The 13,433-nt window shown below is 48.4% G+C and overlaps 1 protein-coding gene across 1 annotated transcript in view; it reads left to right on the top strand.

Moving 5' to 3' along the window:
* The window catches only part of igdcc3 (immunoglobulin superfamily, DCC subclass, member 3), a 111,794-nt gene that overhangs the window by 38,072 nt on the left and 60,289 nt on the right, over positions 1-13,433 (top strand). The gene's annotated exons all lie outside the window — the stretch shown is intronic.

Genomic DNA, 13,433 nt, shown 5'->3' with positions numbered 1-13,433 from the left:
ATTTGATCTGTGCGTGTGAGCACTGCACGCGGGCATGCGCGTGATGCGTGTGTCTGTGCATACGTGTGTGTGTGTATGTTTCCGTGCATGCCGGCCTGCCCGCCTGCTGGCTTGCCCTGCTATGTGTCTGTTTTGTGTTGACAGTAAAAAACATTTCCGATAGCGTGTGATGGTCCAGATCCACCCATCACTATCAGTGTTACTGTCCAATGTCTACTCTTGTGTGTGTTCTGTGATGTAATGTCTCACTAGGTTTCCTGCCAACTCTCTGTGGCAGTTATTTCAAAAGGCCCCTCCCCACTGCCCCATCACCACGCTTGACTACACTTGCCTTTACGGACAAAAAACGCTGTTAAAAAGCTTTACAGGGCCAGCACCATCCACCAATAAAAACTCCCTCTTCCTGTCCTCCCCTTTGGAGGACATTTTGTACAACCTGTGAGATTGGTAAAGACATGTAAAAGTGTGAAAGGAAGAGGACGTGGAGTGTCAGGAGGGGAGGAGGAGGTGATGGAGGATGTGTCTGGTCAGACATTGTCTGTCTGTCTATCTGGGTCTGGTGGCTGGGTTAGAGGGCCTGGTGGCTGGGCTAGAGGCCCTGGTGGCTGGGCTAGAGGGCCTGCTGCTGTTCCTATTTTCAACTCTGTCTGTCTGTCTTTCTTGCCCCACAGGCCTGGCCATTCTCTGTGAGCCCACAGTCGGCCACATTGTCAATACCAAGACCAGTAAGTGGAGGATGGGCTCTCCTCTCCACACCTCTTCACATGAACCAGAGGGACAAAGCCCAGCCTTAGACCAGAGTGATGGACAGGCAGGAGACAGCACTAATCTGACAGAGAGGACAGGACAGGACACAGTCAACTAACTGCCCACTCCCCTTCTCTGGGCCTCAGCCGCAGACCCCTTTATGTTGGGTACCTCCAAGGGAGAGAGTTGCAGCAGCCATTGTTGGGGTGAATTGAAGTCTTTGGAGTGGCTGGGAACAGGGTTAGATGCTGTTCAGAACAAAACCAGACCCTCTGGTTGGCTCCTCTTTGTGAGAATGACCATAGCGCTATTCTTTCCTGACTGACTGACTGACGGAAGGACTGACTTGCTGACTGAGGCCCCCTTTTGTCATTCCTCACTACTGTGTTCTGCCCTGTCCTGGGTAGATGGGTGCTTTTCTCTCCCCTCCCTCTCCGTAACCCTTCCCCCACTCTGTCTCTGCATATACTCAGAAATGGGAAAGGCAGAGGTCAGGGGGAGAAGGGGAGGGTTCAGCTGGAAAACGGTGACCTCTGTGTGTGCATTAGGGGAGAATACCCCTCCTCCTTTTCAAACCTCCCCCATAACGCTCCTCCTCCTCTCCCACTCTCTTCCAATTCTCCACTCGGGGGGGGGCATCCCCCTCTCCCACAGCCCCAGGGCAGCTGCAGTGACCTTGGCTTTGGCAGTGAATGAAGTGGCCCTAACCTGCCACAGTCCCTGACCCCTTCCCCAAACACCAACACCACGGCCTCCGTTTGGAATTGTGAAAGGCCAGAGCCAAACCAACAGTCTCACACACACAGAGAAAAACATTGATTTGTCACGCTGTCGCCAGAGATCTGTTCCAATGTTTTAATGTTCCTCCAAGCTGGCTGAACGGTTAGTCAGTGGGAATACATTGCTTTTCGTACAAAGGCCCTCTTTGCTGCTGTTGTTTTCATACTTGTTGGCGGAACGACAACATCAGAGCCAGCTTAGAACATATTAGGAGGTGTTTTTGATCACAGCAGAACTTCATATTGTATCCATATCTATCTGGTTATATGTTGATTACTTTCTCTGTCTTCATGAAGGAGAGTCTGAAATTAAATGCAACATCTTTGCTTGCTCAGTACATACATACATACATACATACATACATACATAAAATGCCAGTTACACTGTTGTGTGTGGATCAGGTCACTTGGGTCTGGAATGGAATTCCACAATTCCACAACAGGACAGTAATATAACGTAACGTACTGTAGGTAACATGACAGTAATATAACATACTGTAGGTAACGTGACAGTAATATAACGTAACGTACTGTAGGTAACATGACAGTAATATAACATACTGTAGGTAACATGACAGTAATATAACATACTGTAGGTAAAGTGACAGTAATATAACATACTGTAGGTAACGTGACAGTAATATAACGTAACGTACTGTAGGTAACATGACAGTAATATAACATACTGTAGGTAACGTGACAGTAATATAACGTAACGTACTGTAGATAACATGACAGTAATATAACATACTGTAGGTAACATGACAGTAATATAACATACTGTAGGTAACATGACAGTAATATAACATACTGTAGGTAACGTGACAGTAATATAACGCAACATACTGTAGGTAACATGACAGTAATATAACATACTGTAGGTAACGTGACAGTAATATAACATACTGTAGGTAACGTGACAGTAATATAACGTAACGTACCCTAGGTAAAATGACAGTAATATAACATACTGTAGGTAACATGACAGTAATGTAACGTCCTGTAGGTAACGTGACAGTAATATAACATACTGTAGGTAACGTGACAGTAATATAACACACTGTAGGTAAAGTTACATTAATATAACATACTGTAGGTAACGTGACAGTAATATAACGTAACGTACTGTAGGTAACATGACAGTAATATAACATACTGTAGGTAACATGACAGTAATGTAACGTCCTGTAGGTAACGTGACAGTAATATAACATACTGTAGGTAACGTGACAGTAATATAACATAACATACTGTAGGTAACGTGATAGTAATATAACATACTGTAGGTAACGTGACAGTAATATAACATAACATACTGTAGGTAACGTGATAGTAATATATCATACTGTAGGTAATGTGACAGTAATATAACATAACATACTGTAGGTAACGTGACAGTAATATAACGTACTGTAGATAATGTGACAGTAATATAACACACTGTAGGTAACGTGACAGTAATATAACATACTGTAGGTAACGTGACAGTAATATAACGTACTGTAGGTAACGTGACAGTAATATAACTTACTGTAGGTAACGTGACCCTGGGCTCAGCCTGGTGAATATCGCCGCCCCAAGGAGGAATTAGAAGCGGCTAAAGCGGAGAGGCGCAAGTATGAGGAGGCAGCACGGCGACGTGGATGGAAGCCCGAAAAGCAGCCCCAAATTTTTTTTTGGGGGGGGGGGGCTATCAGGGGAAGTGGCTGAGTCAGGAGACAGACCTGAGTCAACTCTCCCTGTTTATTGTGAAGAGCCAAGGAGGAGGTCAGAACCAGTGTTGGAGGTGAGCGAAGCAGAGACTGTGAAGGAGTTAATGGGGAAATTGGAGGAGAGTTTAATGAGGGAGTTGCTAGTTTGGTGCTTTAGATATAATATTCGGCCGACGGAGCGTGTCGGGGATTTAATGGCACCTGGGTCAGCACTCCATACTAGTCCTGAGGTGCGTGTTAGTCGGCTGGTGGAAAGTGTGCCAGCCTCACGCACTAAGCCTCCTGAGTACCTACCTAGCCTTGCACGTCCTGTGCCAGTCCTGCATTCAGGCTCTCCAGTACACCTTCACGGTCCAGTCCATCCTGTGCCACCTTCACACACCAGTCCTCCGGTAGTAGCTCCCCGCACCAGGCTTCCTGTGCCTGTCCTTTATCCAGTACCACCTCCACACCCGAGCCCTCCAGTAGCAGCTCCCCGCACTAGGCTTCCTGTGCGTGTCCTCGGGCAAATACCACCAGTGCCAGCACCACGCATCAGGCCTTCAGTGCGCCTCGCCTGTTCAGCGCAGCCAGCGCTTTCTCCCTCTCCTACGCTGTCGGAGTCTCCCGTCTGTTCAGCGGTTCTAGAGCCTTCCTCCTCTACAGCGCTGCCGGAGCCTCCTGCCTGTATAGAGCAGCCTGAGCTGCCAGTCTACATTGAGCAGCCAGAGCTGTCAGTTTGCATAGAGCAGCCTGAGCTGCTAGTCTGCATGGAGCAGCCAGAGCTGCCAGTCTGCAAAGAGCTGCCAGTCTGCATGGAGTTGCCAGTCTGCATGGAGTTGCCAGTCTGCATGGAGTTGCCAGTCTGCATGGAGCTGCCAGTCTGCATGAAGCAGCCAGAGCTGCTAGTCTGCATGGAGCAGCTAGAGCTGCCAGTCTGCAAGGAGCTGCCAGTCTCCATGAAGCCGCCAGAGCTGTCAGTCAGTATGGAGCAGCCAGAGCCGCCAGTCAGCATGGAGCAGCCAGAGCCGTCAGTCAGCATGAAGCAGCCAGATCTGCCAGTCAGCCAGACTCTTCCAGATCTGCCAGTCAGCCAGACCCTTCCAGATCTGCCAGTCAGCCAGACTCTTCCAGATCCGCCAGACAGCCAGACTCTTCCAGATCTGCCAGTCAACCAGACTCTTCCAGATCTGCCAGTCAACCAGACTCTTCCAGATCTGCCAGTCAGCCAGACTCTTCCAGATCCGCCAGACAGCCAGACTCTTCCAGTCAGCCAGACTCTTCCAGATCTGCCAGTCAACCAGACTCTTCCAGATCTGCCAGTCTACCAGACTCTTCCAGATCTGCCAGTCAACCAGACTCTTCCAGATCTGCCAGTCAACCAGACTCTTCCAGATCTGCCAGTCAACCAGACCCTTCCAGATCTGCCAGTCAACCAGACTCTTCCAGATCTGCTAGTCAGCCAGGATCCGCCAGTAAACCAGGATCTGCCAGATCTGCTAGTCAGCCAGGATCCGCCAGTCAGCCAGGATCCGCCAGTCAGCCAGGATCTGCCAGATCTGCTAGTCAGCCAGGATCCTCCAGTCAGCCAGGATCTGCCAGATCCGCCAGTCGGCCAGGATCCGCCAGTCGGCCAGGATCCGCCAGTCAGCCAGGATCCGCCAGTCAGCCAGGATCCGCCAGTCAGCCAGGATCTGCCGGATTCAACTGCCTGGCTGGGCTTCATCTCAGTACTGGGCTTCTTCTCAGTACTGGGCTGCCTCTCAGTGCTGGGCTGTCCCTCAGTCCCGAGCTGCCCCTCAGTCCCGAGCTGCCCCTCAGTCCCGAGCTGCCTCAGTCCCGAGCTGCCCCTCAGTCACGAGCTGCTCCTCTGTTATGTAGGGTTCTGGGTGAGGACTATTCGGCCATGGTCGGCGGTTAGGGTGGATTATCCATGGACGCGAAGGGGAGGAACAATGACATTTATGAAGTGGGGTCCACGTCCGGAGCCGGAACCGCCACCATGGACAGACGCCCACCCGGACCCTCCCTATGGTTTTGAGGGGGGGGGGGGGTTCTGTCTCGCCTTGGTCTTAGTATTTTGTGTTTTAGTTTATTAGTTAGTCAGACCAGGGTGTGACATGGGTTTATTATGTATTGTATTTTCGTATTGGGGTTTGTAGTGTTTGGGATTGTAGCTGATTAGGGGTGTGTGTGTGTTTAATAGGTTGGCTGCCTGAGGCGGTTTTCAATCAGAGTCAGGTGATTCTCGTTGTCGCTGATTGGGAACCGTATTTAGGTAGCCTGGTTTTGCTTTGCATTTCGTGGGTGATTGTTCCTGTCTCTGTGTAGTGTGCACCAGTCAGGCTGTAATTGGTTTCACGTTCTGTTTGTTGTTTTTGTATTTATTAGTTTTTCGTGTATAGTTCGTTCGTTTGTCTTCCTAATAAACATGAGTAACTTACACGCTGCATTTCGGTCCGACTCTCCTTCAACAAAAGAAGAACGCCGTTACAACGTGACAGTAATGTAACGTAACGTACTGTAGGTAACATGACAGTAATATAACATACTGTAGGTAACGTGACAGTAATATAACGTAACGTACTGTAGGTAACATGACAGTAATATAACATACTGTAGGTAACGTGACAGTAATATAACATACTGTAGGTAACATGACAGTAATATAACATACTGTAGGTAACGTGACAGTAATATAACATAACATACTGTAGGTAACGTGACAGTAATATAACATAACATACTGTAGGTAACGTGACAGTAATATAACATACTGTAGGTAACATGACAGTAATATAACGTACTGTAGGTAACGTGACAGTAATATAACATACTGTAGGAAACGTGACATTAATATAACATAACATACTGTAGGTAACGTGACAGTAATATAACATAACATACTGTAGGTAACGTGACAGTAATATAACATAACATACTGTAGGTAACGTGACAGTAATATAACGTAACGTACTGTAGGTAACATGACAGTAATATAACGTAATATACTGTAGGTAACGTGACAGTAATATAACGTAATATACTGTAGGTAACGTGACAGTAATATAACGTACTGTAGGTAACGTGACAGTAATATAACATACTGTAGGTAACGTGACAGTAATATAACATACTGTAGGTAACGTGACAGTAATATAACATAACATACTGTAGGTAACGTGACAGTAATATAACGTAATATACTGTAGGTAACGTGACAGTAATATAACGTACTGTAGGTAACGTGACAGTAATATAACGTAATGTTCTGTAGTTAACATGACAGTAATATAACATACTGTAGGTAACGTGACAGTAATATAACATACTGTAGGTAACATGACAGTAATATAACGTACTGTAGATAATGTGACAGTAATATGATGTAACGTACTGTAGGTAACGTGACAGTAATAGAACGTAATGCACTGTAGGTAACGTGACAGTAATGTAACATACTGTAGGTAACATGACAGTAATATAACATACTGTAGGTAACATGACAGTTATATAACATACTGTAGGTAACGTGACAGTAATATAACGTAACGTACTGTAGGTAACGTGACAGTAATATAACATACTGTAGGTAACGTGACAGTAATATAACATACTGTAGGTAACGTGACAGTAATATAACATACTGTAGGTAACGTGACAGTAATATAACATACTGTAGGTAACGTGACAGTAATATAACGTAACTTACTGTAGGTAACGTGACAGTAATATAACGTAACATACTGTAGGTAACGTGACAGTAATATAACGTAACTCACTGTAGGTAACGTGACAGTAATATAACATACTGTAGGTAACGTGACAGTAATATAACGTAACTTACTGTAGGTAACGTGACAGTAATATGACGTAACGTACTGTAGGTAATATAACAACGGTAATTTGAACAACAGAGTAGTTCTGAATAGCCACAGTCAAATAAACAGCCTTGAGTTAAACAGGCTGAAAGAAGATGAAAGTGGAAGGATTGAGCTCCGGGCCCTTCTGGCTCTGGAGGTTGGACCTTGAACCAGGAAGAATCATTCCATTCCAATGTGGTGCTGAGGAACCCGCCAGCTTTGTTTAAACGGCAGCCTTCCACATGAAGTAGGCGTGATGCACAGAGAGAGAGAGCGAGAGAGAGAGACCCAACTACCTGTAGCTGAACGCTCATGCTTCTGCAGCTAGAACACAACATGCCTGCCCCTCTGTGTCCTTAGATTACACATTTACACTGACCTTCACGTACAGTTACCCCTATATAGTACACTCACAGTTCACGTCAAACACTTGAACACGGCACACTCTCTTTGTCTCTCTGTCTGTCTCTCTCTAACTCTCTCTCTTAATTAAATTATCTCTCTCTCTCTTTCTCTCTCACCCTCTCTCTCCCTCTCCCCCTCTCTCTCTCTCTCTCTCTCTCTCTCTCTCTTTCTCTCTCACCCTCTCTCTCTCTCCCTCTCTCTCTCTCTCTCTCTCTCTCTCTCTCTCTCTCTCTCTCTCTCTCCTCACACACACATTAGCAGTTCAATCCAACAGTTAATGTACTGTTCCAACAGAACAGTACATTCCCTCTACTGTAGATGATAGATGTCATTATGACCTTTTTTAATGTACTTAATATGCGCTTGGTATGTATGTCAAATATAGGTTAACACGGACCTGGGGATTCTATGTCACATTCTGTGCCTCTTGTGGTTTCCTTATGTGCCAGGGGTTAGGATATGTTCAGTTCTGCTATCACATAAAGAATTTATATCCACCTCCCAACCAGGGGCCTTTATCATATTTATGTATGTGTCTTGGGCTTTTTTATTCATAAACGCGATATTAAAGTGTGTAAGTAAGTCATAAAGTCCACTCTTTTATTGCCAGCACTGCCAAGAGATATAACAACCCCACAGTGTATTAGACTATTTGTCCGCGGAGGCGTCATTTGAGAATGAAAAGGCAGTGGCTCCCGTCCCTCTCTGTGCCTAAGACTAGCAAATATGTAGTTCGTGGTCCTCTGTAGCATGGCCCTTGCTACGTCAGTTTAGTGGGTTGGATTCCTGGTTCCACCCATATGTAAAATGCATTGGATAAATGTGCCTGCTAAATGGCATATATTCTTATTATACACATCACTGGGAGGAAGATGTTTGTCACGGCTTTCGTTGTGGGAAGGAGGAGCGGACCAAAATGCAGCGTAGTTGTGATTCATTTTATTTGATAAGGAAACTATACATGATTAAACTAACAAAATAACAAACGTACGAAAACCGAAAACAGCCCTATTTGGTGCAAAACACAGAGACAGGAACAATCACCCACAAACACACAGTGAAACCCAGGCTACCTAAATATGGTTCCCAATCAGAGACAATGACTAACACCTGCCTCTGATTGAGAACCATATCAGGCCAGACATAGAAATAGACAAACAAGACATCCAACATAGAATGCCCACTCAGATCACACCCTGACCAACCAAAACATAGAAACATACAAAGTAAACTATGGTCAAGGTGTGACAGTACCTCCCCCCAAGGTGCGGACTCCGGCCGCAAAACCTGAACCTATCGGGGAGGGTCTGGGTGGGCATCTGTCCGCGGTGGCAGCTCCGGTGCTGGACGTGGCCCCCACTTCACCACAGTCCTCCCCCACCTTGTCCGCTTCCGTGACCTCCTATCCACGGCAACCCTACTAAATAGCTCGGGACAGAGGGGCAGCTCGGGACAGAGGGGCAGATCGGGACAGAGGGGCTCCTCAGACTCCGGCAGCAGCGCCGTACAGGCGGGAGACTCCGGCAGCAGCGCTGGACAGGCGGGAGACTCCGGCAGCAGCGCCTGACAGGCAGGAGACTCCGGCGGCAGCGCCGGACAGGCGAGAGACTCCGGCAGCAGCGGAGAGGAGGAAGGCTCTGGCAGATCCTGGCTGACTGACGGATCTGGAAGAGTCTGGCTGACTGGCGGATCTGGAAGAGTCTGGTTGACTGGCAGATCTGGAAGAGTCTGGTTGACTGGCAGATTTGGAAGAGTCTGGTTGGCTGGCAGATCTGGAAGAGTCTGGTTGGCTGGCAGATCTGGAAGAATCTGGCAGATTGGCGGATCTGGAGGAGTCTGGCTGACTGGCAGATCTGAAAGAGTCTGGCTGACTGGCGGATCCTGGCAGACTGACGGCTCTGGCTGCTCCATGCTGACTGGCAGTTCTGGCTGCTTCATGCTGACTGGCGACTCTGGCTGCTCCATGCTGACTGGCGACTCTGGCTGCTCCATGCTGACTGGCGACTCTGGCTGCTCCATGCTGACTGGCGACTCTGGCTGCTCCATGCAGATTGGCAGCTCTGGCGGCTTCTTGCAGACTGGCAGCTCTGGCTGCTCCATGCAGACTGGCAGCTCTGGCAGCTCCTTGCAGACTGGCAGCTCCTTGCAGACTGGCAGCTCCTTGCAGACTGACAGCTCCTTGCAGACTGGCAGCTCCTTGCAGACTGGCAGCTCCATGCAAACTGACAGCTCTGGCTGCTCCATGCAGACTGACACCTCTGGCTGCTCCATGCAGACTGACAGCTCTGGCTGCTCCATGCAGACTGGCAGCTCTGGCTGCTTCATGCAGACTGGCAGCTCTGGCTGCTTCATGCAGACTGGCAGCTCTGGCTGCTCCATGCAGGCTGGCAGCTCTGGCTGCGCTAAACAGGCGGGAGACTCCAGCAGCGCTGTAGAGGAGGAAGGCTCTGGCTGCGCTAAACAGGCGGGAGACTCCAGCAGCGCAGGAGAGGTGAAAGGCTCGGGCAGCGCTGAACAGGCAGGAGACTCCGGCAGCGCTGGAGAGGTGAGAGAATCCGGCAGCGCAGGAGAGGAGGAAGGCTCGGGCAGCGCTGAACAGGCAGGAGACTCCGGCAGCGCAGGAGAGGAGAAAGGCTCCGGCAGCGCTGGAGAGGCGAGAGAATCCGGCAGCGCAGGAGAGGAGGAAGGCTCGGGCAGCGCTGAACAGGCAGGAGACTCCGGCAGCGCAGGAGAGGAGAAAGGCTCCGGCAGCGCTGGAGAGGCGAGAGAATCCGGCAGCGCAGGAGAGGAGGAAGGCTCGGGCAGCGCTGAACAGGCAGGAGACTCCGGCAGCGCAGGAGAGGAGAAAGGCTCCGGTAGCTCTGGAGAGGCGAGGCGCACTGTAGGCCTGATGCGTGGTGCTGGCACTGGTGGTACTGGGTCGAGGAAACGCACAGGAAGCCTGGTGCGGAGAGCTGCCACCGGAGGACTGATGTGTGGAGGTGGCACTGGATAGATCGGACCGTGCAGGTGCACTGGAGCTCTTGAGCACCGAGCCTGCCCAACCTTACCTGGTTGAATACTCCCGGTCGCTCTGCCAGTGCTGCAAGGTGGAATTGCCCGCACTGGGCTATGCAGGCGAACCGGGGACACCGAGCGTAAGGCTGGTGCCATGTAAGCCGGCCCAAGGAGACGCACTGGGGACCAGATGCATAGAGCCGGCTTCGAGAACTAGACCAGGCGTGTTAGGACCAGCTGGAGAGTAGTGTGGTATGTGGGTTTGATGGACACTGTGTTAAAACTGAACTCAAGTGAAGTAGCTCACAGGTGAAAACACACCCCTCTTGACTGTAGCCACATAGCCAAAGGGAGCTGCTTGTACAATCACAATGAAACTAATCCCATTTAATCCAGGCTTCAGAGTGACATTAGGAGATTGAAGTGGCCCGTTTTAAACGGCTGTTTTTGACAATTACTGGGACAGATGTTTACGGGTTGGATTTGTTTAAGACCCGGCTTCACTAAGTGGGACTTATAGCCTATTCAAAGAACTGTTTGTTTTTTCCTGACTGTAAATCCCCTCTAATCTTAATGAGTGTTAATGTGCAGTTCGGTCTATAATAGTTTCTCTGATGGACAGAAGTAAAAGTTGGGGTAGTCCACATACTGTATGACTGAAATAGCAACATTTCATGGAACCAAGAAAACCTTATAATGAAACAAATAACAAAGAAACATGTCATCTTTGTCTGTTATTATTTGTGGTCGGAGGAGGAGGAGGAGGAGGAGAATAAGGAGGAACAAGCAAACAGGCTTTTGTATCTAACCCAGGTTGAATACTAAGTGATTGTGACAGAGCCTATATTTATCATTTGTATTTATTTCCCTCCCATGCCTCTTGCTGTCAGTGTGCTGCATGGTGCTGGCATAGGTCTAGAACCCACACTGAGGATCTGGTTGTGTGTCTGTATGGTGAAACGACACAAACACACACACACACACACACACACACACACACACTGAGAGCGAGAGAAAGGCGGGAGGCGATGCGCTTCATATTAGCATGAATTCATATGGATTAGCCTGCTCTCGAGGGGCGGGGCCTGCTGATCGACAGGAGGGATGATTTCCCTGGTGAACGTGGTCAGCTGGCAGCTTGAGGACTTGCCGGAGAACAAGAAGGGAAAGGGAGAATGGAAGGACGAAAAGAAAAGAGGGAGAGCAGCCACCTAACTGCCAGCTGTCCTATGATAGAGGACATGATGCAGGACACAATGTTGACAACATCTTTGTGTCACAAAGAACCAGATTTGAAGATGGCCGCCGGTTGGTTGGCTGGCTAGCTGGCTGGCCGTATATAGAGTATAGTAGCCCAGTGTAGAGTTATGATGAGGTAGAGACACTCCTACTCTGCTCTGCTCTCTGTCCTTCCCTCCATCATAGACATACACTAAATACTACATACAAGCTGGCTGCTTCATCAAGTGTGTTGCTGTTGCCTTTGGCGCAGTGGGAATCGTATCTCTTTATTTATCCCCGGTACACACTCCCTAATTTATGCATTTAAGATCATTATTCAGCGCCAAGGCAGAGGGTGTTACGTGCGTGCTGTGGTTAGTGTTTTTTGGGGTGCTGTTGCTTGCTGAAGTAAGAAATAGCCTCTCCTTCTCACTCAATATCTGTCTGGCTTGTTGGCTGTGATTGATGCAGTGGGGGGGGGGGGCTCCTCCCAGTAATTGAGCTCATATCCATAGTGTGGCGTCTGGGCTTTTGTTTTACTCTATGTCCTCATCCTCTATTCAGCTTAACGTGTCTGTCAGTCAGCGAAGGAGGAGGAATACCCAACTGCACTGTAGCACAGTGAGGTCATTCCACACAGGATTCACCAGTGAAGTCATTCTGGTGAATTAAGCAACATTACCGTACTACTTTTTTTCTCTCTCGCTCGCTCTCCTCCTCCATCTCGTTCGCTATCTCTCTCTGTTTCTCCCTCCCTCCTCCCTGTCTCTTGAGCTCCCGCTCCTCCTCTGTCTTCTATTCTCATTGTAAACGCATCTCTGCTAGCCATACACGTGATGGCACAGTCTTGCCCTAGATTGTGATTAATGGCCGCAATTCAGCCTAAAAGATTCCCTTGAGTCGGTGCCAGTTGGCTTACGCAGAGGAGAAAGAAGAAGAAACTCATTACTGCTGTCAGTTGAGTTGACAGAGCAGGCAGGGGTGTGTGTGGTGTGTGAGTGTGAGTGTGCGGTGTGTGTGTGTGTGTGTGTGTGTGTGTGTGTGTGTGTGTGTGTGTGTGTGTGCGTGCGTGCGTGCGTGCGTGCGTGCGTGCGTGCGTGTGTGTGTGAGTGCCTGCGTGCGTGTGCTTCCATGTGCACCTGTACATGCTATCATGCCTTACACTGCATACAGTATGTGTTTTAGGCTCAGTGTGAGAGGGACAGTGCTACTGCTGCAGGATATTCTCTGTATGGCTTGTCTCTAAGGTAACATGGGTGATTCCCTAGAAATGGCAGTGTACCTGACTCTCTAAGAACCTTGCAAACAAGCTCTGATTTGAGCTTCATAATGTATAATGGATATATATGGATATCCTGAGGTCATCACACTGTTTTATGAGCTATTCACTCAGCCTCTTCCCTCCACTTTTATGTTTGAAACAGATGGATTTGTGTTGGTGTATTTCTTCACAAATCCATCCCCTTAATGGAGCGCCCTGGCTTTTATCAGCATTTAGGTAAATACAGAGGGATGGGGAAATGTGTATTTGATGTGGGAGCCCATTCATGTTCCATCGATGTGGTGGTTTTCATTTAAAATCCATAATTGCTTGTCCATCCTTTCAAAAGAGCAAGAGAGAGCGGGTAGAGGGAGAACAGGTGAGAGAGAGAGAAAGAGAGAGAGTGAGTAGAGAGAGAGAGAGCGTAATTGAGAGAGAGGGAGAATGAGCGCGAGGGAGCTGGGAGTTT

The sequence above is a fragment of the Oncorhynchus masou genome, chromosome 1, assembly GCF_036934945.1.
Source record: "Oncorhynchus masou masou isolate Uvic2021 chromosome 1, UVic_Omas_1.1, whole genome shotgun sequence".
NCBI lineage: Eukaryota > Metazoa > Chordata > Actinopteri > Salmoniformes > Salmonidae > Oncorhynchus > Oncorhynchus masou.
Note: the sequence above shows the minus strand (reverse complement) of the source record. Positions and strands in the feature narration are given on the sequence as shown.